General features: G+C 40.3%; 1 protein-coding gene and 1 long non-coding RNA gene across 5 annotated transcripts in view; one reads left to right on the top strand and one right to left on the bottom strand.

Moving 5' to 3' along the window:
• Positions 1–23,844, bottom strand: part of DMD (dystrophin) — a 2,197,254-nt gene that overhangs the window by 381,440 nt on the left and 1,791,970 nt on the right. The window lies entirely within an intron of this gene.
• Positions 9,284–22,565, top strand: LOC116882612. Its single transcript, XR_004385675.1, has 3 exons — positions 9,284–9,369; positions 21,524–21,692; positions 22,275–22,565. It is a non-coding gene; the product is annotated as an uncharacterized LOC116882612 (long non-coding RNA).

A 23,844-nucleotide genomic window follows, 5' to 3' on the forward strand; every position in this document is an offset into this window, starting at 1 on the left:
CAGGGTGCCCAGCTAAACTTGAATTTCAGATAAACCATGGATTTTTTTTTCTTAGTGTAAGTATGTTGCGTGCATTGTTTTTGTTTGCTGAATCTGGCAACTTTATATCAAGTAGATGTGCTTGTGAGGGATTTGGAAGGTGGAAGTAAGGTCCAGGCCATCTCCCTGCTTCTTTTGACTACTTCTCTTGGCAATCTTAGTCAGAGAAATGTGGGATTTCCCACATTGTAGTTCCAGACTCTATTCTCCAGGCTCCGGATTGAGGGAAGGCTGTTGCTAATAGCAGCTACAGAAGTGGTTAGCCTCTAGATTTCAACTTCCGGAATCCTAGTTTACAGTTGCAGGGAACATTCTTGAATTCATTGCTTCAGGGGTACCTCAGAGATGGTATATATTCCCTAGTGAGTCAGTTCTATCTGGCTTTAGGATTCTATCCTGGAAGCCAAGTCTAAAATCTGCTCCTTCAGCCTTTCCTAAGATTTAGTATGCAACGCTGTACTGGCTCATTCTGTGATGATCATACCTAGAGTGGTTTTTCTTGTCTGTGCTGAACTCCGACTGTTACCTTGACCTTCAGAGCTAGATTCTCCATCAGTTTCTAGCCCTGGGAGTAACTTCCTTTAGTCACTTAAAAGTCTACAAATAATAAAACTCTGGTCTTTCTCAACATGCTTCTCTGTCACAGCCATGAAATTTCCCATCAAAAAGGGTAGAGAGTGAGGAAGGCACCGGGTTCATGTCTTGTGTTATTTCTAAAGGAAATACCTCCTATGATTCTTGAGGTTGCGGCAACACATTAAAAAACCCAAATGTTACGTCTTCATCCTTTATAAAAATCTCATTATTATTTTCTTTATCTCTTTTGTTTCTCATATCTAGATGTCAAATTTTCACTGATAACACATTTGATGCCTAGGGAAAAGATCTGATTCAAAAATTTCATAACATGATGTTCTATTAATTAAAACATGATACCATGACATTAAAGCTCCCCCAAAATAAATAAATAAAAGCCCAGCAGTGGCATATCCCAAATCTGATTCATATACCAAGTCATGGGAAGGAGTGAAGGGGTACTTCCAGGTCTGGCTTGCATGTGGGAGGTGAACTCTGCAGGATATAGCTGACGCTCTGCTTCAGCACCTGGCACAGTGGCGAGCACACAGTAGGCACTCAATAAGTGGAGCTAAATTTTTCAGTTATCTAGCCTCATTCACCTGTTCTGCATATGTGTCACACACAATTTTGTTTTCCTAAAGTACCAAGTTCTCACATCAGGACACATAGACAGGGTTTTCTACTCTTGGGTCCATGTAATTAGGGGAATTCTATAGTCTATTGTCCAAGCAGGAACAATTTTGAGAGTGTACAGGGGTACTATTAACCATCACATGAGAGCCAACAGGCATAAACTGGGACCATCCTGAGCAAATCAGAATGGGTAAACCTTTAGCTATCCATAAAGTGGGGAAAAAAGTCCCGAGTCCTTATGTTTTCTCAGTATCAGCTGAGGTAGCCTTTCTTCAGAATCATTCTCTCCAAGGAACAAAAGGTCTGCAACACATTGGTTCCTTCCCGCCTGCAGTTCACTGAGGGCAGTGAATTGATCATTGCACCTGTTCCTCACACTCAGGGAATGACAAGCAGAGAAAAGCCAGAGGTTCACACTACTGTGTGTCCACCCAGGGACCTTCTCACCAGGGGAAGTAAACACCTTCGGTTCTGTTTACTATGGGAGGAAAAATTAAAAAAAGGACCAATAACAAAATGCCCTTCAAAGAAAATGGTTTGTGAGCCTATGTGTGGCAGAGATAAGAATGAGAACATTGTCAAGAGAAAGATCCTAGAATAAATTCTTGAAAGAAAGATATTTTTTTCTTACAAAAAGGAATGTAAGTGAGCATTACTCTAACATCTACCGTGTATCATCTGCCATATTCCTCTCAGCAAATGAAGATCAAAGTTTCTGCACTTGTCGGCAAGGCAGACTGGAAAGAATTCACTTTCCTGAAACTTACTAAGTTCTCCTTTATGGAGAAGTAATTCGTCCCTTACGTATTTCATACCTGACATTTAATACCAAGTTTACATGTACAAAAATGACTTTGTGAGGGCTCCCATGCCAATCAAAGACTTCTTCCAAGACACTTCTATTCATACTCAAGGAGAACAGAAACATTAAAAAAAAAAAAAAGATAACCTCCCAAACAAGAAAAGCCATCAAGAACATGAACAATGAAATCAAAATTTTGATTCATAAGTCATGGATTAAGAATGAATTTCAATCTAAAATCCCTAAACAAAGAACTTCAAGATATATGGCAAATTATATATATCAGCTGATCAGTTATGAAGGAAGTCAGATAAATTAATGATACCATAATGAACTGATCAGTAATGAAGGAAGTTGGGTAACTGCAGAATTTCCAAAGTGGGCTAATAATGAGAGTTAAGGTGTTGGTAACCTTGGTAGGTCATTCCATGATGGACCAGTGATTTCTCCTGAAGGCTGTCCAGTTTACCATCTGGCTGTTCAAACCCTTTATTTGCCTCCAATTCTCCACATCACAGCAGTCTTCCCTTACTTCCCCTGTGATGTGGCAGGATTCACATTTGCCACGGTCCACTCGTTCATTTGTTCTGTAAATACCGACTGAGCCCTCACCAGGAGGCGGATTCTCTGCCAGGCCCCAGGGAAGAACATGACAGACACTGTCCCAATCTGGTCAAAGGTTTCTCTTTTGAAAGAATGATATCACGACTTAGATCAGGTATTCTGAAAACAAAGCACTGTGATAGTTGGACCACTCTAACTCAGTGGAGATTCTAGGACATGATGAACAAGCCTTCCAGGAGAATCTTTCTTAATTTAACACTTAGGAAATCATCTAAAGGGTAAACAGTGTGCACAGAAAACGAAACCATTTAAGAGGAGACAGAGTAATTATTGGGTTCTTTTGATTAGGTAGAAAACCTATCCTGGGAGTTAAAATCTCAAGGTAGGCTTTTCATGGCCTTTATTATCTGTTTGGACTAGTCACAAGGTCTTAAATAAATGAGATAATTAAAAACTATTCTTCTCTATTATAACTTCCTCATTTTATGCAAGACAGCTTTGTGGCCAGGATTAATAATAACAAACAGGACAACAAACCAAAAATCTAAATTTAAATTGCAGTGTCTTTTATCAGCAGAGTTCATGGCAGTTGGTGTACATTTAATTTAAAAAAATAGGAAGGAGTTGGGGTGCCTGGGTGGTTCAGTTAGTTCAGTGACCAACTCTTGATCTCAGCTCAGGTCTTGATCTCAGGTTCCTGAGTTCAAGCCCTGCACTGCGGTCCACCCTGGGTGTGGGGCCTACTTTGGAAAATAAAAGTGGGGGAGAAGGTTTAAATTGGGGAGGTAAAAAAAAAAAGGGAAAAGAGGTGGAAATAAGAAATGCAAAGAAGATTCTGAAACAATTTTCATATACTTTAAGTCCCTTTCAGAAAGGGACTTAAAACTGCAAACAACAGGGTGCCTGGGTGGCTCAGTCGGTTAAGTGTCCGACTCTTGATTTTGGCTCAGGTATGATCCAGTGTGGTGAGATCCAGCTCCGGTCAGGCTCTGTGTTGGGCATGGAGACTGCTTGAGATTATCTTTCTTCCTCTCCAGCTTCCTGCCCTTGTGCACATGCGTGCGCTCGCTCTCTCTCTCTCTCTCTCTCTCTCTCTATATATATATATATGTCTCGCTAAAAAAAAATGAAAAACTGCAAACAAAAAGAATTTCATTGCCCACTGATTCTGTAGTCAACACTTAATGTAATATCGCAGAGCAGCTATTGTAAATTGCTACTCTGCTTGAATCTCAGACTCTAACATCACCTCCATCACTCTGCATTTTGGTGCAGCTTCCACTTCAGTGAGAAAAATACATTCAATAGGACCTTAACTTAACCTTTTGCTACATTTACAACACTACCAGAAGCTGTGTCTATCCTTCCCACCTCCCCTGTCCTTGCAGTAGAGGATGTGCCTTCATTCCTTCCAAGGCTACTGATCCTCCCTCTATTCTTCCCATCCTTGAAGTCACCCTCTCCTTCCCACTATCGTTTAAATGAGCTCAAGTCTCTTTTTCTCTCTTTCCTTTTTAAAAGATCTGTTTATCTGAGAGAGAGAGAGAGAAAGAGCGCACATGTGCAAATGAGCATGGGAAGGGGTGGAGGGAGAGACTCTTAGAGCAGACTCCCCACTGAGTGCGGAGCCTAACTCAGAGCTTGATCTCAGGATCCCGAGATCATGGCATGAGCCTGAAACCAAGAGTCGGCTGCCTAAATGACTGAGCCACCCAGACGCCCGCAAGTCTCTCTCTTCTTACGACCATGCTTTTCTTCTTGCCGCTACACCCATTTTCTGTTGCTATGGTCTTTCTCTTTCCCCATCACAGCCATGAGTCTTGAAAGAATTGTTTTATACTTGCTCCTTGATTTTCTCAATTCCCAATCATGTCTCAACCCACTGCAATCTGGGTTCTCTATTTACCACTGAGTAATTACTTGGTTCTCCAAAATAAACACTGAAATTACTCATATCAAGGTTATCAGTACCCTCTTTGGTTGCTAAATTAATGGAGTATTTTTTGGTCTTATCTTTTCTGTCTCTTTCATAGCCCTTGACAACTCTGAAAGCTATGTTTCTTGAAAGCCTCTTTTCCTTTGGATTTTGTGACATCATAAGCAGCTGGTTTGTCTCCTACCTATTGAATTGCTAATTTCCCTGTCTTTACGTTTATTTTTCTCTTATTTTCCCTGGATTGTTGGTGTTTTTCTGGGCCCTCTCTTTCCCATCTACAAACTTTCCCCTAAACCATTTCAAACCCTTGAGAGGTTTTAATTACCATCTATTGACAAAAGCCAATGAGATATCTCAAGCCCAGAACTTTCTCTATCAGTACAATGTGTCCACCCTGCTAGTTGGACATATCCCTGTGTATGCTCTGTGGGTAACTCAAACTGCACTGTGCAGGACAGAACTTAGTACCACGCTTCCTGCTTCACTACCCTCTATTTTCTTCAAACTCGCCCCCTCTCTTGTGTAGGGGTTTGAATAATGGCACCACCACCTACTCAAGGGTCCAAATTAGACATCTGACTTAACTCTTCCCTTCAAGTCCCCTACCATAACCTAACAATCAAACTAGTGTTTATTCTAACTTCTAAATAGCTACAAAAACTGTACTTCATACAGCTTTGCATCTCCATCTCCAGTTTCATCCACATCAGCATTGTCACTCACTTGGACCCTTCCAGTTGTGTTCTGAAACTGCCTCCTTTTCTTCACTTGACTACTCTCCTTTGGTTCCTCCAGTTGCTATGACATATCTCACTTCCAGGCCTTTATCTATACTATCACCTCTGCGGGAAATGCTCCTCTTCTAAACCTTCAACTTGATTTGGCTAACTCCTGCTCCTCCTCTGGTCTCAGCCAAGGTGAAATTTTCTTGGAGAAGCTGTCCCCACCCCATCACACCCGAGTGGGGTTATCTTGCTAGCTCTCTCACAGCCCTGCCCTTCCCATAGAGCAACGCTTGTTTAATTTCCATCCTCCCCTTGTTAGACTACAGATCAAAGAAGAGAGATTTCAAATTGGTCTTGTTTATTTATTAATGCGTTTGTGGTATCTGACATAGTGTCTAGAACATCAACAAATATTGATGAAATAAGTGTATAAGGAAATGTATGTTTGCATCAGATGATACTTCCTTCTAATCATTGGCAGTTTACGTTTTTGGTTGTTATTGTTTTATATGTGACAGCTAATGTCCTGTGAGTTCTCAGCACACGTCTTTCTGTTTAAATCAAGAGAAATAATTTTATAAAACCCTGTTATAAGGGCACCTGGATGGCTCAGTTGGTTAAGCAACTGCCTTCAGCTCAGGTCACGATCCCGGAGTCCCCGGATCAAGTCCCACATCAGGCTCCCAGCTCCACGGGGAGTCTGCTTCTCCCTCTGACCTTCTTGCCTCTCATGCTCTCTTTCACTGTCTCTCAAATAAATAAATAAAACCTTTAAAAAAACCCTGTTATAATGAAAAGTATGGAATATCAAAATTTTCCTCTGTAGCAATATTTTTCATAGTCATAACTCTTCCAGAAATAATATATAAAGTTAAACAAATTAGAAGCCAGAGAACTGAGGTACAGCTATTTAGAAATGAACTTGTGGAAGCAGAGGGCCATGAACAGCTATGCAGGTTAGACACTGAACCCACTGAAGAAGTATAATCCACACAGTGACTTATATGCTTTACAACCTGAACAACTCTTCAGGTTGTTATAGGTCTTGGGTATAAGTAAAATAAGTAAAAATACCAGGCCCTGGATATAACTAAAGAGAAGGGTTATTAGTTCTCTGTATTTTTTTTTTCTAGACTACCTTTTGATGGTGAGGAATGATTATTATTGAACTCTTAAATTTCTATCTACTTAATAGAGTTATTAGAATTTTAAAGCTGGAGAGCATCTTAAAGGTCATGTAGCCTAGGGATGACAAAGAGGTTTTGTCTGTGTGTGAACTACATTAATGGGGGGCTAGCTGCATGGAGCATAGTCTTAAAAAGTATTCTAATACAGCACTGAGTGATTAGTGATGTCTCCCATGAGCAAATGGAGAAGAACAAATGAAGACATCCACTGATTTGTCTTCCCCATTCTGGCTAATCCTTTTGTTTTGAGAGGTGAGAAAATTAAGGTCCAGATAAGTAAGGCAACTTGCTAAAACTTAGTATCAGTGCTGGAACAGAAGCCAGGTTTTGTGGGTTTTTTTTTTTTTTTTTGGTTGTTCTCTTGTTTTGAGGGTTTTTTTTTTTTTTTTTTTTTTACTTTTAGCTCATGTCTCTTCCTTCACACCTGGTCTTTAGATTCCTTACTGAGATAAATTATAAATCTCAGTCCTATGATTTACTACCTTTCAAATTTTAACTTATTTTCAAGGTTAACTTCCTGCCTTGGGTCGCAAGCATAAATAAATCTAAGTTTGCCATTTGAGAACACAACATGATCACAGGAAATAGTTTTCAACATCATAAAACTATTACATAAGATGTAGTGACAAGTGCTCCCCCTAAAAGGCCAATGTTATAAGTAGTAGGGGCCATTGTCAATCAGGTTAAACATTGTAGGAGGAGGAGGAATATTGAGTAGGACAGCAGAGATAACATCTATAATGTCATTACAAGCCATATTTGGCTTGAATCTAAACAAATGGTGGCAGAATACTTGCAAAGACTTTTGTCCCAGTGTGAACAGGTAGACAATGAAACTGATTCAACACCTGTAAATGTTCTAGTCATGGTGCTAGGCACTGGGTCTATAGTGGTAAACAGGACAGATGCAGTCCCCATCTCTGCTTGAGTGGAGAAGTCAGGTACTGAACAATAATATAAGCATTTCAGAGGAGCAAGTGCAAGGAACTTATTGGTATTGGTGGGGGGTAAACTGCTAACCTCAATTTTGGCAATTGTTACTCCGAGAAAGACTACAGAGATCAGTTTGTAATAATGTTCTATAGTCACTCCGTATCCAAATTTAATATCTGAAATAAACACTAGATTGCTATGAAAAACTTACAAATTTAATTTTCACAAATTGCCATTTTTAATTAAGTGAACATAAATAGAGAAGACAAATTCAAACTGAGTAACAGCCACTTACGTCCAAATATTCACTAGTTTAGAAAATATAGAACCTTAAGTCAATCTGTCCTCCAATGTCTAAAAGATTTTTATCACCATGCACTAAGATGATTTCCACTTGCTTTGCAAATCAGTTTAAACATACCTGGTAATCAGGGTTCATTATTTTTATTCACTTTGAAAGTCAGAAGTACCTTTTCCCATGGAGATTTTGAAGGAAAAGTAAAAGACCATTCATTTGGAGATTTTATGGGTGTATTAACATGTGCTTTTATAAACAGGAAATGATTTGAGACTTATCAAAGGTATGTCTCTGAGTCTCTTACCTATTCTGTAAACCTAGCTGACTTTCCCCATTTCTTGAACACTGAGAGTAGCAAAAGGAGATGCTCTTGGTGAGCCAAGAGATGCTGTGGCCTGTACACCATCCATTACTTGACTCAGGGTTGTGGAATTGTGAAAGAACCCAAATGCAGCACTTCAGATGAAAATTGCTCTGAGGATTTTCCATTCTGAGAAGTAGAAAAAAAAACTAGGTAGTTCTTCTAAGTCCATAAAACTTAGAAGCCCTTCTCAGGCAATACCATACTACCTGTAAAATATAATTTCTACAGTGTTTCCATGTGGAGGAGCAAGAGAAAGGGGTTGTTGGTACAAATTTGAACCCTGTAAAAATGTTGAGTCTGGACAACTGAAAAATCATTGCAATTTATAAAATTTCTTCTGTCCAGAAAGAAAGAAATAAGTATCATTTAGCGATACAAAACCTGGCTCTCTGGAGAGTGGGCTGTAGAGTGCATGGGGAACCTAGCAAGTATAACATAACAATTTCCTACAATGTCATTGATGAATGTCATTGATTAGCAAACTAATATGAAGCATTGATTTAGAACTAAGTTAGGCTAATATAAAAGATGGCATCCTGAAAAAAGAGATGCAAGCTTGAGTTAATTCTTAGAGTTTGAGGAACTGGATGAAGACAGAGGAGGGGCATTCAGGGAAGAAATGAATGGCATGTACAGTAACTTTGGGAGAGGTGTGATAATACAGTGAGTAAAAATCCAGAATCCCCACTCTTTGGGCTGTATTCCAAGCTGTGCCACTAAAAAACTATAGCACCTCAGGCATTCTCCTTCACTGGGTTTCTTCCCCTGGGAAATGGGAATAATACTGCTGTCTACTTTATAAGGTTATTGTGCAAAATAAACAAGCTAGTAATATACTGGTCAGAGCTGTATCTCATGCCACATCAGTGTTTGCAACATATTCTCATTATGGATTAGAAAATGAAATAATTCCATTATGGCTGGAGTAAAGGCTCTTTGTGAGGGGGTTCTGGGAGCTTGTGCTCCAGAGGGAATTGGCATCATACATTTACTTAAGCACGTTGTCCTTTTAGCCTTAAAGCTGTGGAGGATTAGTCACATCTAAAAAAGTATCCCAGGCATAAATGTGGCAGAGAGTTGAGGGGGACTGAGGGTCTAGGTAAAAGATAAGAAGCTGATATGGCCAACAGTTTGAGAGGTGATTCAGGCTCCATGTGAATAGAGGGCAGGGCATGAACAATAATGGGGCTGCGACTGCTAACTGTTCTTGAAACTTCTCTATGCTTCTTTTTAGGTACCCAGCTAGACTTCGTTTCCAGCCACTCTGCTATTACCTGGGGCCACAGGACTGACTTCTAGCCAGAGCAAGGTGAGTTCAAGGGATATGGGCCACCTCTTGTGACAGACATCCTGTATTTCCCCTTTTGGCTCCAGAATGTCTTCAGAGGGACAACCTTGGAAACTGGGCATTGAAGATGGAAGAGTCTTGTCGCTCTCATGGATTGCTACTCCTCCTCCCCTCCCTCACACCTAACCCTGACTAACATGAAATCACCTTGGACTGTTTACATAAGAAAGAAATACACTGCTATCTTTTTAAAGCCATTTACAGTCACACATTTGGAGAACTGTTTGATATAGCAGTTAGCCTCTCTTAGCTAATATAGATATGAAAAGTATTTAAAGAGCTAAAAGCATTTTTATGAAGTAAAAAGACTCGATGCATGATGAGATATGGGAGTGATAAAGAAAGTTGTCACCAAATTCTTTGAGTAGCACAGTCTCAAATGTTATCTTGAGTGCAAATATAAACACTGAACCAACAAGAATTTTCTTTGTGACTTTGTCAAAGTATATTTTAGATATTTCATTTAGCAATGAAAAGCTGTAAGTCAGGGATGGGACTAGGCTTGATTAGGCTAAAGAGATTAGGCATAAACCTCAACTTAGCAGAAAAGAGGCCAAGTATGAAAATAAACTGAGAAGTCTGGATGATGCTCAAAAGTCTACAGAAGAAGAACAAAATAGAAAAGTTTGCTGGGTAAGACAGTTAAGAGTCAAGTGGATTCTAAGATTCCAGTCAAGCAAGTTTAGGGTTCCCAGAGGACAGAGGGTTAGCAGGAGCGGTTCTGATATGCTCAAAACTATGAAAATTGAAATCCGATTTCAAGGCAACAGCATTGTATACTTCTGGGTGAACAGGCAAGGGCTTCTAGATGGAAGGTCAGAGCCTGCAGTCTCTATCTCTAGAAATGTAGATGTGGCTTACTCTTAGAATGGAAAAGGGCTAACCAAGCCTCTAAGGACTCTTGCTTGGTATCATGGAAAAGGTGGTAAGTCTTCAAGGGATTTGCAGAATATGGTAGTTCCATGGAATCAAATCCAAGACTGAAGTCAGAGGCAAGGTCAGACTCTGCTTTCCCCAACTGCACTCAGCATCAGAGCCTACCGCCCGTTCCCTCTGATGCCCACACCAATCTTAACCGGCCAGGCAACTGAACACTCAGGGCTAGCATTGAAGAGGCATAGGATGAATGTTTCTGCTGCCATTCTGGTGATTGATGCAAGCTCTAGACTTCATCGTGATTACTATAATTTCTTCCGCCTCCTGTGACTTCCTTCTGACACTTGTTTTAGGTTAAGAACCTTAGGTCTTTCTGCAAGATTTCTCAAATCATTTTCTTTATGCTGTTTCTTCACAGGAATGATGTATTTTCCTCATCACAATTTTTGAAAATATGTTGTAAAAAAAAAACACTGCATGCTATCTGCTGTAATTATTCTTCTCCCTGTCTTTAAAAAAAAAAAAACTATTCTAGGGGAAAATGACACATAGCACAAAAGTTGTGAAAATGGGCACTTCCCATTTTCAACGTGGCTTTGTTAGCTCTTGACTGTTCTCGACTTTACCAGCTACAGGGCTAACGACCTGCAGGCTGAAAGATCAGCCCTTCCCAGCTCTAAACCAGTGAACTTCTTTTTAAAAAGACCTATCTAGGGACGCCTGGGTGGCTCAGTTGGTTAAGCAGCTGCCTTCGGCTCAGGTCATGATCCCAGCGTCCTGGGATCGAGTCCCACATCGGGCTCCTTGCTCTGCAGGGAGCCTGCTTCTCCCTCTGCCTCTGCCTGCCATTCTGTCTGCCTGTGCTCGCTCTCTCTCTCTCTCTCATAAATAAATAAAAAAATTTTAAAAAAAAAAAAAGACCTATCTATCTATCTATCTATCTATCTATTGAGAGAGAGCACATATATGCAAAAGGCGGGAGGGGTAAAGAGAGAGGGAGAGAGAATTCCCAAGCCAACTCTGTGCTGAGCGTGGAGCCCTACAAAGGGCTTGATCCCATGTCCCTGAGATCATGACCTGAGCTGAAACCAAGAGTCTGACGCTCAACTGACTGAGCTATCCAGGCGCCTCTGAACCAGTGAACTTCTTAAACCTACTCCAGAGGGTGTCAGGACCCAGATGCCCACTAGCAGACACAGTGTGAGGTTTAGCTGAGCACTCACTAGTGTTAGATATTGCCCTAAATGAATCCAGTGTACTCGTCCCCTTAATTCCCAGCACCAGCCGAGTCAGGTTGGTATTATCTCCATTGTACATGTAAGGAAACTGAAGCAGGATGAGGTCGTCCAGCTAGAAAGTAACTGTCAGGCTACAGCAAGTTATTATTCTTCACCGTTCTGGATTCTTCACAGCTGCTGCCTGTAAAGTAATGGCTGTGTCTAATCTTGGTTCAATAAAAATCAGCCAGTCAAATATTAGAAGCCCTAGGCTCACCAACAGATTAACTCCTGTATTAGATTCTCTTCCTGAGTCTCATAATGACACAAATAGCAGCGGCAGCAGTACTGTCGGCAAACATTGAGCACTTACTTGTGGAACGCCACACAGCATAGGAAGTGCTTTCTGCGCGGTCCATCAGCTTCAAGCCGGCAGCCAGTAGGCATGCGCTGCATTTGCTCGGGCTGCAGCCTCTCTCATTAGCAACTACCTCAGGGCCTCAGTCCTTCAGGGTGGACTGCTTTGGCTGTGGTTTATACTCCAGGGCCCTGCGTTAGCTGAAGTTAGAACTTGGCTTTGAACCCTGGGTGCCTGACTACACTTTGCCAGTTCTCTCTAAGGAACTCAACCCTGGCTGTTATCTAGGTATTGCTTCTTTCTGGATAAAACCTACCTTGCCTTCACTTCCCAAACCAAGGTGCTATCTGTCACCTTCCTCCCATTCTACCAGATCCCATCCTTTAGTTACCCATCTCTAGGTTATTAGACCTAAGTTTGCAACTTGCCTTTGGTCATTGCCTTTAGAGTAGCTGGTCCCTTTCCTTGGGGACTTGCCACAGCAATAGCCAGGAAGTCCCTCTCACGTCCTTTCTCTACCAGTAAGCTGCTGTTGTCATTGTACCTCTTGTCAAAGCTACTGTGGGTCACATCTTATCTACTCACCGAATAGTTCTCTATCTATGACATAGACTGGGAAATGCCTGCAGGCAGGGACACAGTCTTATTTTCCTACCTCTAATACACCCCCTGTGCCTAGCACATAGAATTCCTAATACAAGATTGCTGAACGAATGAATGAGTGGATACTGAAAGATACCAATCTTCATTTTCCTACCCCACTATTAAAAATCAAGGAGTCAACTCAAGTTTCTAGTTAGAATAAAACATACCAGTTCCAGTTGACAATATGACAAAAACTTACACTGCAGTTTCTATTTTTTACAGTAAAATTTTTCATCTCATAACTGGAATTAATTTATTCCAAGATAGTAGAAAGGTATTGGTGCAGTATGAGATAAAGGGGATATAAGGAACATAATAAAAAGAACATTACAATCTGGTTAACATAACCTAACCCTGGGAAGATTAATAGCTTTCAATTCGTACAAAGACTGAAATCTATAATGTGATATATACATGGTCTTATTAAAAATGAAGGCTGATTATAATGAAATACTACCACCATGCAAAAATTAGCATGGTGTATAAAACAGACAAACTGACGGTGTGACGAGAGTTGGAACAAACTACTCTAAGTGGAATTCCATGGGATAGGTTTTTAGCTCCAAAATGGTCAAATCACATAATAGTTGGAGACATAATTAAGAATTATGTTCTAAAATATTCTGCAACAGAAGGCAATTAATATCTATTTCGGGGAAGGTTAGATTTTTAATGAATCAGACGTGACTCTGCAGAGAAATGCTTGATGTTGCCATCTACTCTCTTCGGTCTGTTTAGGTAAAAACACATCAGACAATGGGCCTCCTGTGTACAAGGCTCAAGTGTTACATTCATGGGCAGAGAGAAGGCATTTGCTGCTACCCTTGTAGCACACTTGGGATGCCTAGAAGGACCAGAGAATTTCTGGAAGTCTACTAAATCCAGAGTCGGTTCTGCACATTTTAAAAAAAGCAATGAGTCATTTTCAGACTCGGATTTTTCATTTCCTTTAAATTTGAGTTATACAATCTTTTTAAAATGATACCACAACCAGAAGTAGAATATATGAAAGAGATAAAAGATAAAAGTGTTGAAGTAGGAGTGGTCAGGAGCCGTGAAAAGAAAAGAGCTCATTGGACCCCCTCCTCCCATCTCTCCCTTTGGCTCCCAAGGCATCCTGTTGTACTTATAGACTGCCTTCAAGCACGGTTTGAAAACCTGATCTGGAGCTGCCCTCTTACTTTCCAGTTGTAAAACTGAGATTTCAGAAGTTAAGGAACTTTGGCAAAATCACACAAACAAAAGAATCTGCAGAGAGAGAAGAAACCAGAGGTGTTTTCACAGCACCTGAGCCTGGTGTCTTTGACCTCACTTTCTCACTGCTCTGTCTCTGGGAACCAGGCAACACGTGATCCACGGTTAGGCAACACAAGCACCACCTGGGAAATCACTAGAAGCCCAGGCTCAGACCTTGGTCACAGCTCCTAAATCTGAATCTCTGGGGTGGCCCCTGGCATCTGCATTTTTCATCCACACTCTGGGTGATTCTCAAGCCCCCTGAGGCTAGGACATCTCTCCGTCCTGGCCTTTCCTCCCGCCCCTCACTCTCTGACTCCTATGCTCAAAAAGAGTTGGAATTGAATTTCATAGGAAGAAAATGTTGTCATGAAGGAAAAGACAAGCCAGGGGAGGAAAAGAGAAGAAAAGAATTCTAGAGCTCTTAACCCCTCACCTCAGGTTCCATTTAAGTCATTTTGCAATATAAGTATCTTTTTTTAGTGATGGCATCATGAAAAAGGCTAACATGATCGGCTAGTCTTTTTGGTTACTTAAGCTTTGTATAAGTAAAATAAGAAATCGCTTTTTGAACTAAATGTCTTCATGTTTCTTACATAACATTTCTTATGTAACATTCTCGTATAAATCCACTGTTTCGATAGGAGGGCTGCGGCACGCAGCTAGACTGCACATACAACACAACGTGCATACAAAAGAACATCTAAGTAGAGAACTTTTCAAAGAAGTGTGTCTTCTACTTTACCAAAAATATGTCAATTCCATTTTGACAAATAAATTCATTTATGAACTTGCTACAGAAAGGACACGATTTCAAAGTAATCTCTGGTAACTTTTTTTAATCTTTAATTTTTAAATTATTTTTCATTCCAGTATTATTAACCTACAGTGTTATATTAGTTTCTGGCATGCAGTATAGTGATTCAGTCTGGTAACTTTCTTTGTATCAGCAAGGCCCATGGAAATGAAAAGGGTGGAGATTACACTGAAATTGTGTGAAATAAGGAAACTTTGCCAAAAGAACATTTTCATGAATGCAAAGAGAGACAGCAACTAAACGTAACCTCTTGACGTCTCTTTATCTGTTCATCTTTTCAAAAAATCTATATTTCACTCATCTGTGTTTTAACTTAAAGGAAATGATTTTCTTTCCTTTTTTTAAAAAAAAGGAAATGATTTGCTGACTCTTCTAAAAAATCTTTGGAGTAAATTAAAGAAGGGTCACAAAATTAGGATTGAGAGCAACTACCCTGAAGGAATAGATTATTTGAGAGACTGAAGAAAGAGAAGATCTATGCAAAGTTATTTTTGCTTTGAATAGAAACCTAAGTGCAATGTGTTAAGAATATAAAGCTATTCCCAACATGTAAAAATTCTGTAGGATTTTTCAATGAACCCTTAACTCGGCTACTATGTATGTCTTAGGTTTCTCAAGTGGAATTCACTATTCCCAGAACAATTATTTCTGAAACTTCAAAAAAAATAGAATTCTAAGTTCTTATGCCTGATACACTCCAGGCCCTCTTTTGTAAAACGCATCACTTATTTTTTACATTTCTCTGTACATGTTGACACAAAAGATATTTCTCCCAATTTCACCGAGAACACTTGGTTAAAAAAATCCAAATGAAAATTCTAAACCCAAAATGTGTTTGTGAGTTCATACCTATGAAATTATAACCCAAGAGAGCATAAGTTCCTCTAGATATTTTAAAAAACCATTTATGAGTTTTGGACTTCATAATTCTTTGACAACAACATTACATTTGAACAAGAGACTGCGTGGAATTACACTCTAATTTCAATTACTGGCTATAATATTTGACCTAACACATACACTACACCATAGGTTACACTGGAGATTATTTTTAAATCTCTAAACTGCTCAGCACACAAACAAAAGTCAAGAAGCTCACTTAGAGTTCATCAGTCTTTGGCTTTGAATCATCTAAGGTATAACTCAAGGAAGGTGAGAAAGAACATTTGCCATTCTCCACGGTTGCATGTGAACCCCCAGGAATCCCCTGGAAATAGAGCCAATTGAGGCTTCAGACCTCCCACCCTGCTCTGCCATCAACTCTGCAATGCCATGGAATTTGCAAAGGAAATGTGCCCCACTTCTCTCTGCAGTCCTTTTATAGACACCCGCCTTCTTCATAATCTCCTTGGAAATGAATTAGTTACTGTTTCGAAGAATGGGAGCCCTGTGCTAGGGAAGGGTGGGGTAAAATGACAAGCAAGTCTGTTTGTTTGGAATAAAATCGTTAGAAACAGAACAATAAACACAGAAGTCTGGAGAACAGGCCTTTGCTTTATCAGCACAAAGAGCTTTCTTCATGACTTCCTTGGACATCAGTCGCATTTAAAGATGGAGTTGCTAATAATTTCCTTTCCACTTGTTTAATTATGCAAATAGATAATAAAGCATTAGGGTAAAAGCTTTGCCCAAGTTTAACTGTTTTATTTTTACTTTCAGTTTTTATTTTAACTATTTCCAGTACAGATTGGAAATCGTGGTCAGTAAGTAATCCTAATAATGCATGGTTTCATATCACCACAGGCTATATATATATATATACACATAAGGAAATATCTCCAACATGTAACTATGTCCACTAAAGCCCCAAGGTAACAATATCCATGCCCATCATGGTGTCTCAGTCTGGGTTCCCACTAAAATAAAAAAGGATTTGGGTACAAGTAGTTTATTTAGGAGATGATCCTAGGAAGCACTGTGGGGAACAGGAAGCTGAGACAAGACAGGGAAGAGACAATCAAGAATGCTTTATTGAGTAGATTACAGATGTGGGAAGCTGGGGCTCAGTGCTCCTGGGGACCCTCTGACAATCCGTGGAGCATGCCTTGCAACTATCCCAGTGATAGGAGAGAAAGCTCGAAGTTGTACTGACCTACTCTCATTCCTTATTGCTTTTTGGTTAAAGTAACCTGGCACTTCATGCCTGGCCCATGTGTCCACCCAGCACCTTGAAGCTAAGCAGATACTGATGCTGTATCTACAGCATCCGTTCTACATGGCATTAGGTGCTGCCCCCCATTGGCATGCACCAAATGGCATACGGGCTTTCGTACTCCAAGTGGTAGCAAAGGAAACAGAAGCACGTACTATATTCACAGGATTTGATAGACTTTGCCAAACTTCCTGTATTTCTTTGCCTATAAACTAAATTCATCCCTCAGATTTTAAAGTGAAATCTTACCTAAGGCTAGAAAACCGTGACATAGAAACTCGAGTTTTGGAGAATTCCTCTAGGTTCAGTTCTAACTCCATATGTATCGAACAATTTCAGTTTCCTGGGCTAGGTCAGAGTTCTTAAAACCAAAGCAGCAAGTGCCAAACCCCAGGGAAGTTTCATAATTGGATGTTCTGTATTTAAGGTAAAAATTGTAAATGAGTAAATATAATGTGTTAACTCAAAAAAAGAAGAGAAATTTCCTTAAAGAAAAGTATCGATAAAACATTTATATAAAGATCTGTCACTTAACAGGAAGGACAAAAATAAATAACTGACATATAATTTAAGGTCTGAAGTTCTTTTATGACTCACATCATAAAGGCCCTCTTTTTTTTTAAAGATTTTATTTATTTATTTGACAGACAGAGATCACAAGTAGGTAGAGAGGCAGGCAGAGAGAGAGAGGGAATCAGGCTCCCTGCTGAGCAGAGAGCCTGATGTGGGGCTCGATCCCAGGACCCTGGGATCATGACCTGAGCCGAAGACAGAGGCTTTAACCCACTGAGCCACCCAGGCGCCCCATAAAGGCCCTCTTGACATGATATTTGTATCATTCCAAGAAGACTAAATAGTATCTAAAATTACACTGTGTACTGTACAGATGTATCTGCATCTGTCCTGCATACAGAAAATTCTGGATCCTGTTGATAGAAGTGCTGGTTATTTCTTAGAAGCTGGATAGAAGGAGGGATGGCAGCCAGGGTGGCCTTGGGGGAGGAGACAGTCACTGGCTTCTTCCTTGATTAAGATGCTCAGGATCGTACCTCATCCTGCCCTGCCAGCATACTGCCTGCTTAACTGGGCTGCTCCCTCAAGTCCAGCTGCTACCCTCAGCCTTGTGTTCAGAATGTTTTAGTTGTGAAAAATCAAAGGAAAAAAATGAGCTTATCTAGAACAAATTAAGATTCCAGGCTTTGGAGTTAAACAGACATGAGTTTGGGTCTCATCTTGGCTACGAGACCTTTGGTAAATTTCTGATTTGTTTCCCCACCTGCAAAATGGAGATTATAACCATGCCTCCTCCAAAGGTTTGTGGTGCTGTATGTACAGTGTTTGGTACTTAGGACTCAAGAAATACTACCTACTGCTATGATGATGATTATTATTAGGGATGGGAGGAAGCATGCTACTGCACAGGAGGGTCCCTGTGAAACTGGAAAAAAAGGCTTAGGGCAATCTAGCAAGCACAGAATGCTTCCCCTTGGTCAGGAGCAGTGGTTTTCAAATTATGGTCCCAGGTCCAGTAATACCACTGGAGAACTTGTTAGGGCAGTAGATGATCAGGCTACATTCCAGACCAAACAGATCGAACTCTAGGGTGGGGTCCAGCAGTCTGTGCTTTAACAAGCTCTCTGGGGGATTCCGATCCCTGTTCACCTTGTGAGAAGCAGTGCTATAGCAGCATAGCAGGAAGGGGACACGCTGAGCTGAGCAGCTCTGAAGGAACATTACCATCCTCTCCCTCATCATTGATCCTCTTTTGGACACATGCATCATTTGAGATGTTCATTTACGTACACCATATAGTCCACGGTGTCCACCTGGTCCATATTCTTTAAAGGTAGAAATAGATAAACAGTTATAAGAGATTGTGTGTCCCTTGTCCAAAGACAGAAAGATTAAGTAGAAAGACCCTTCTCGGGCCATTTTGGGACTTACCCTTTTTAAGAAATCTATTAGTATATAAGAAATATACAAGTACTTTAGTGCATTAACAATCATCACATAATCAAGCCCAATGGAGTATCATATAATTGACATCCCATAGCAACTGTCTTTAAGTTTAAAAAGGGAGCAAGAGCTAGTCTTCAAATCTAATGGGAAAGCACATGATGGCACGATAAACTGTATGCATTAATATGAAGTCAGATTCCACATCTTAAGGCTTGTAGTCTAAGATTCTCTTAGCCATATGTTTAATAGCTGTAAAGAAAAGACAATGTTTTCTACTGCTGAGAAATTTGATTACAGAGGAATCTTATTTTAAGTATTGTCCTTCATTTAAAATCTTAAATGACATCGTTACATATGTCTTTTGGATTTTAAATGCACACATATTTACATAAAATGTAGTCATTTCTCCCACTTCTTCATTGTTGAAATTGCCTTCGCCAACAGTTATGCGGTGTCAAGATGGGATCAGAATGTGTGGGAGGAGAATTTTTTGCAGTCAAGCTTTGCTAATATATGCAACTATTCACAAATTACCAATGAGACGATATACGTGTCTAAGAGTGTAGAAAGCTGGCTGTTCATCTCTGCCCTTAATTCTTACCTATGCTAGAAGGAGAGAATATGAAAGTCAGAGTACTTAGTTGGGGCTCAACTTTGGACTGCAATCACAAGGAATAGTAATAATAAAAAAAAAACCCAGAACGCTGATAAGTGAGCTTCCCCACCCCCCAGAGTTTGATAGCAGTAGCCTGGAAGGCTGCCTGGCTAGTTTTTAAGTTTCCAGTTGATTCAATTGCTCACTAGAGCCACTTTCTTGGAGGTCTTCCCTAATCTAAGCACTTCGCATTAAATAGGACTGTAATCTGTACTAGCTGGTAGCTGGTGGGGAGAATCTCTGTTTCTTGGTCCTTGGTACCAGCTGGATGCTGGGCCTCTTCTATTTTAGGATTTTTGGAAAAGAGCCAGGCCAGTCCGTGGCCCTGGGTTCTTTTTCCCTTGTGTCCCTATTGGGGCTGCTGTTTCAAAATACCACAGACTGGGTGGCTTAGAAACATCAGAAACTTATTTTTCATAGTTCTGTAGGTTGGGAAGTCCAAGATCAATGCACCAGCCAGTCACATTCCATGAGAGCCCTCTTCCCTATTCATGGCTGATACCTCTGGTCTGTGTTTACATGTGCTGGGAGGGGTCAGAGAGCTCTTCAGATCCCTTTTTATAGGACTTTAATTCCACTCTTTAGGGATCCGCTCTCGTGCTTTCAGCACCTCCGAAAGACCCACTAACCAAGCAGCACTCTTTGCATGGAGGGAGAGAAAAATAAAAGATATTTCATTTGATTGTGGAGTTCAGTAAAAAAGAATGGGGCTTGGGACGCCTGGGTGGCTCAGTTGGTTGGACGACTGCCTTCGGCTCAGGTCATGATCCCGGAGTCCCGGGATCGAGTCCTGCATCGGGCTCCCAGCTCCATGGGGAGTCCGCTTCTCCCTCTGACCTTCTCCTCGCTCATGCTCTCTCTCACTGCCTCTCTCTCAAATAAATAAATAAAATCTTAAAAAAAAAAAAAGAATGGGGCTTGAGGGATCACATGGGGTGGGAGCATGAAGGGCCACATACGCAATGGCATCTTGGTAAATGGTTAATGACCAGCACTGGTGCTGTTGGGGCACAGGCCTAATTGTAGTGTTTGCCAATTTCTGGGGTGTCAATACTCCCAATTTAGCTGATTTCAAGTTCCCAGCTTGATGTCACTGAACAAAGACCTTAGTGGAAAGTGATGGCTCTTAGGAGCCTCTATGAGCAAGTTCCAGCACACCACTAGAGTTACAAGCTACTCTTATCCTGAGGGCAGTTGGGAGCTGTTGAGGGTTCTGTTCAGGGAGTAAAATAAAATAACACAGGCTTGCTACTGTTTTCTAAGTAGCAGTGAATTTCTTTGGCACGTGTATATACTCATACCTGTGACCCAAGACAGCTATTTGGGAAACATGTGGCCCAGTAGCATCTCAGGTGGTCCAAGTTAAGTAAAACCAATTAGCCCACACAGGGATGAAAACTGAGATGGAGGGTGCCTAAGTGGCTCAGTGGGTTAAGTCTCTGCCTTCAGCTCAGGTCATGATCTCAGGGTCCTGGAATTGAGCCCCGCATCAGGCTCTCTGCTCAGCAGGGAGCCTGCTTTCCCCCCTCTCTCTCTCTGCCTGCCTCTCTGCCTACTTGTGATCTCTCTCTGTCGAATAGATAAATAAATAAAATCTTCAAAAAAAAAAAACTGGGATGGAGAGTTATCAGCATCACAGCGTACCTGAGCAAAATAATGAGAAAAGTATTCTTCATGTGCTTACAAAGATTACTAGGGTTGATAGCAAATCCAGCTCAAATATTACAGCCTGTGATTTTTCAATAACCAAGGACTTGTGGTCAAAAGGAAACATGCAACAGAAATAAACAAAGAATACATATTGGGTTATAATGTGTATTTGCTTTTGTGAATATTCAGTAATTTTAGATGAATAAGTTTGAGTTTGTAAAACACTGGCAATACCTTTTAAGATTTTTTTGGTATAATTAGGTAGTAAGAAATAGTTTGTTAGACATCAGCATAATTCACAGAATGTGTTAAGTATAAAGTAAGTAGTTAACAAGTAGAGCATGTGTGTGTTAAACATAGTGAGGGATGGAAAGACCAAAAGATACCTAGTATTCATAAGGCACCTGGGCACTAAATTTTCATAATATACTAAATATACATGAGACCAAATATACAAGAGATACTAGATATATGAGGCACTAAATATTCAAGATAAAATAAATACACATGTGCATTTAATGTTTATAAGGTCTTTTTTTTTTTTCTTTAGGTAGGCTCTATGCCCTATGTGGACCCCAGTGTGGGGTGTCAACTCATGACCCCGAGATCAAGACCTGAGCTGAGATCAAGAGTCGGATACCCAACTAACTGAGCCACCCAGGTGCCCCCAACCTCTACAAGATCTTAATTCAGCCACCTACTGGTGACACCCATTTTAGGTCTGCAAATCTTCTGCCTAAGAATTACATGATTATTTATCAGGCTCATGAGCAAGCTACAACTGTGGCTGTGCATCCTTGACTCGGTGTCTGATAAAGTGTGTGTCATAGGCTCAGGCATACCAATTTCTGGCTCCCTTGCTGGAAACCCAACTCTAGTCCTTGTAAGCACACTATTGGTGGCAAAACCTGATGCAGTAGAGGGAGGACATATAAATACTGTGTACTCCAGAATTCAAGCAGTGTGGCCCTTCTAGCCTGCTTATACTCAGTCTGAAGTGTGGTTCTCTTACCTCATGGCTTTCCCCCTGGCTTCCCACTGTGTGCTTCAACTGATTTTAATAATCTATGTGATTTAAGTGTTTTAATTTGGTCTGGGAGCCCTTTTGTTTCATGACTTCTGGGGCTGGTTGCCTGCCTGGTAGTGTACTTGGGGGCCACTCCTGCAACAAGGTCATTCCCCACACAATGGAGAAGATATGGGAAGTTTAAAAAAATAATTTGAATTTCTTGGGGGGTTATATCTTGGAGTCAATGATTCTACTTTATCTAATTTGCTTAATCATTTGCTGTGGTTTTAAGGAACAGTTCTGATTTTCTATGAAGTGAAGAAACACAAAAGAACAATATTTTGAAATGGACTAACTTCTGAAGTGATTTGTGAGACCACATCTGGAAAAGAATTATAGCAGAAAAAGCCCACAAACAAATATTTCATCAAAGAAATGTTGAACTGAAAAACAGCATCACATTCTGATGACACTTGCTTACTTTCATATATCCATTCAAAGGATATTTAAAAAACCCAAGATATGAATCGTCTGATGACATTTAAGACAATGCAAAAATAAATTTAGATCTAAAGTATCACTGAAGGACATAACTCAATTGTAGTAGAAGGCCATTATTTAGATAAATATTAATCAGAAACAGGATTAGAACTTGGAGTTTGTTTCAACATATATTAGCACTGAATGCCAAAGTAAAATCAAGTATACAATTTAATATACAATATAAATTTGGAGCAGTTTAACTTAACATTTGTTGTGATTTATTTTTTCTTTATTTTATTTTAATTCCAGTAGAGTCAACATACAGGTTTATATTAGTTTCATTGCTGGGAGTTATTTACTGCCCATTTGTTCAAGGCAGTCCACTAGATACTGCATATGGCTATGAAGATGAAACATATATTCTCCAAGAGTTTACAGTCTAATTGTAAAAATGGAGAATATTCTCCAAAAGTAAACACAACTTCATAGAAATGAAAAACTGTAGAGGTTGGAAGAAGGGACAAACCTATCTGGCTGGAGGAGCTGTGGGAGATAGGTCATCAAGGATGATTAGGGTACTGGCAGGTAAAGGGCAAGGAGAAAGCAAAGAAGGCCCATGGAATTACATGATGCAGAACTTAGGTATTTCCTTACAAGAAGGCAAGACAGTAGTTCACATGGACCATAAAGTATTCCGTAAGATGACATGACAAAACCTACAGGTAATGACTCTGGTAGCAATAGACTTTCTCACTGTCCTCTCACCCACAACATCATAACTTAATTGACCATTAGGTTTCCCAGGGCAGCATCAGAGACCTCTCTAGCTCAGAGTATTTGCTTATCTGTCTTGCTAGCTGCACTCTAGGTAGCTTAAGGCCATGGGTTTTGCCACTTACAACTTTAAATCCAGCAGCTGGTATACTGTTTAATGCCTATGAAGTGCTCAGTTGATGCTTATTGATTGAAAAAATGATTCTATCAATCAAACAACAGTGTATCAAAATGATGACCCCAATCTGCTTATTAATAACAATGTCTGAGTTGTGGAAGGAGGGGAAGGAACAAGGGTGGAGTGCAGGAGAAGACAGAAAAAAAGATGTTCCAAACCAGCACAAAGAACAGCTCTGAGTTTCATACTGACATACACTTATAATGAGCGAAAACATGATACGCACATACAAATTCAGGTTAGAAAATGATCAGTTGGGTTAAGAGGGGTGGGGTTTCCACTTCTCCCTGAGGCACATGCCCTCTAGCTGTCCTTAGGTGAGTCTTCTTTTTTCAAAGCTGCCTTGGACACTCCAGAATAAAAACATTGCAAAATTGGGAGAAGATTGGCACACTGTTTGATTCACTCCCTTGGATACGGCCTGGAT

The sequence above is a fragment of the Lontra canadensis genome, unplaced genomic scaffold, assembly GCF_010015895.1.
Source record: "Lontra canadensis isolate GAN:19392208 unplaced genomic scaffold, GSC_riverotter_1.0 scaffold86, whole genome shotgun sequence".
Lineage (NCBI taxonomy): Eukaryota > Metazoa > Chordata > Mammalia > Carnivora > Mustelidae > Lontra > Lontra canadensis.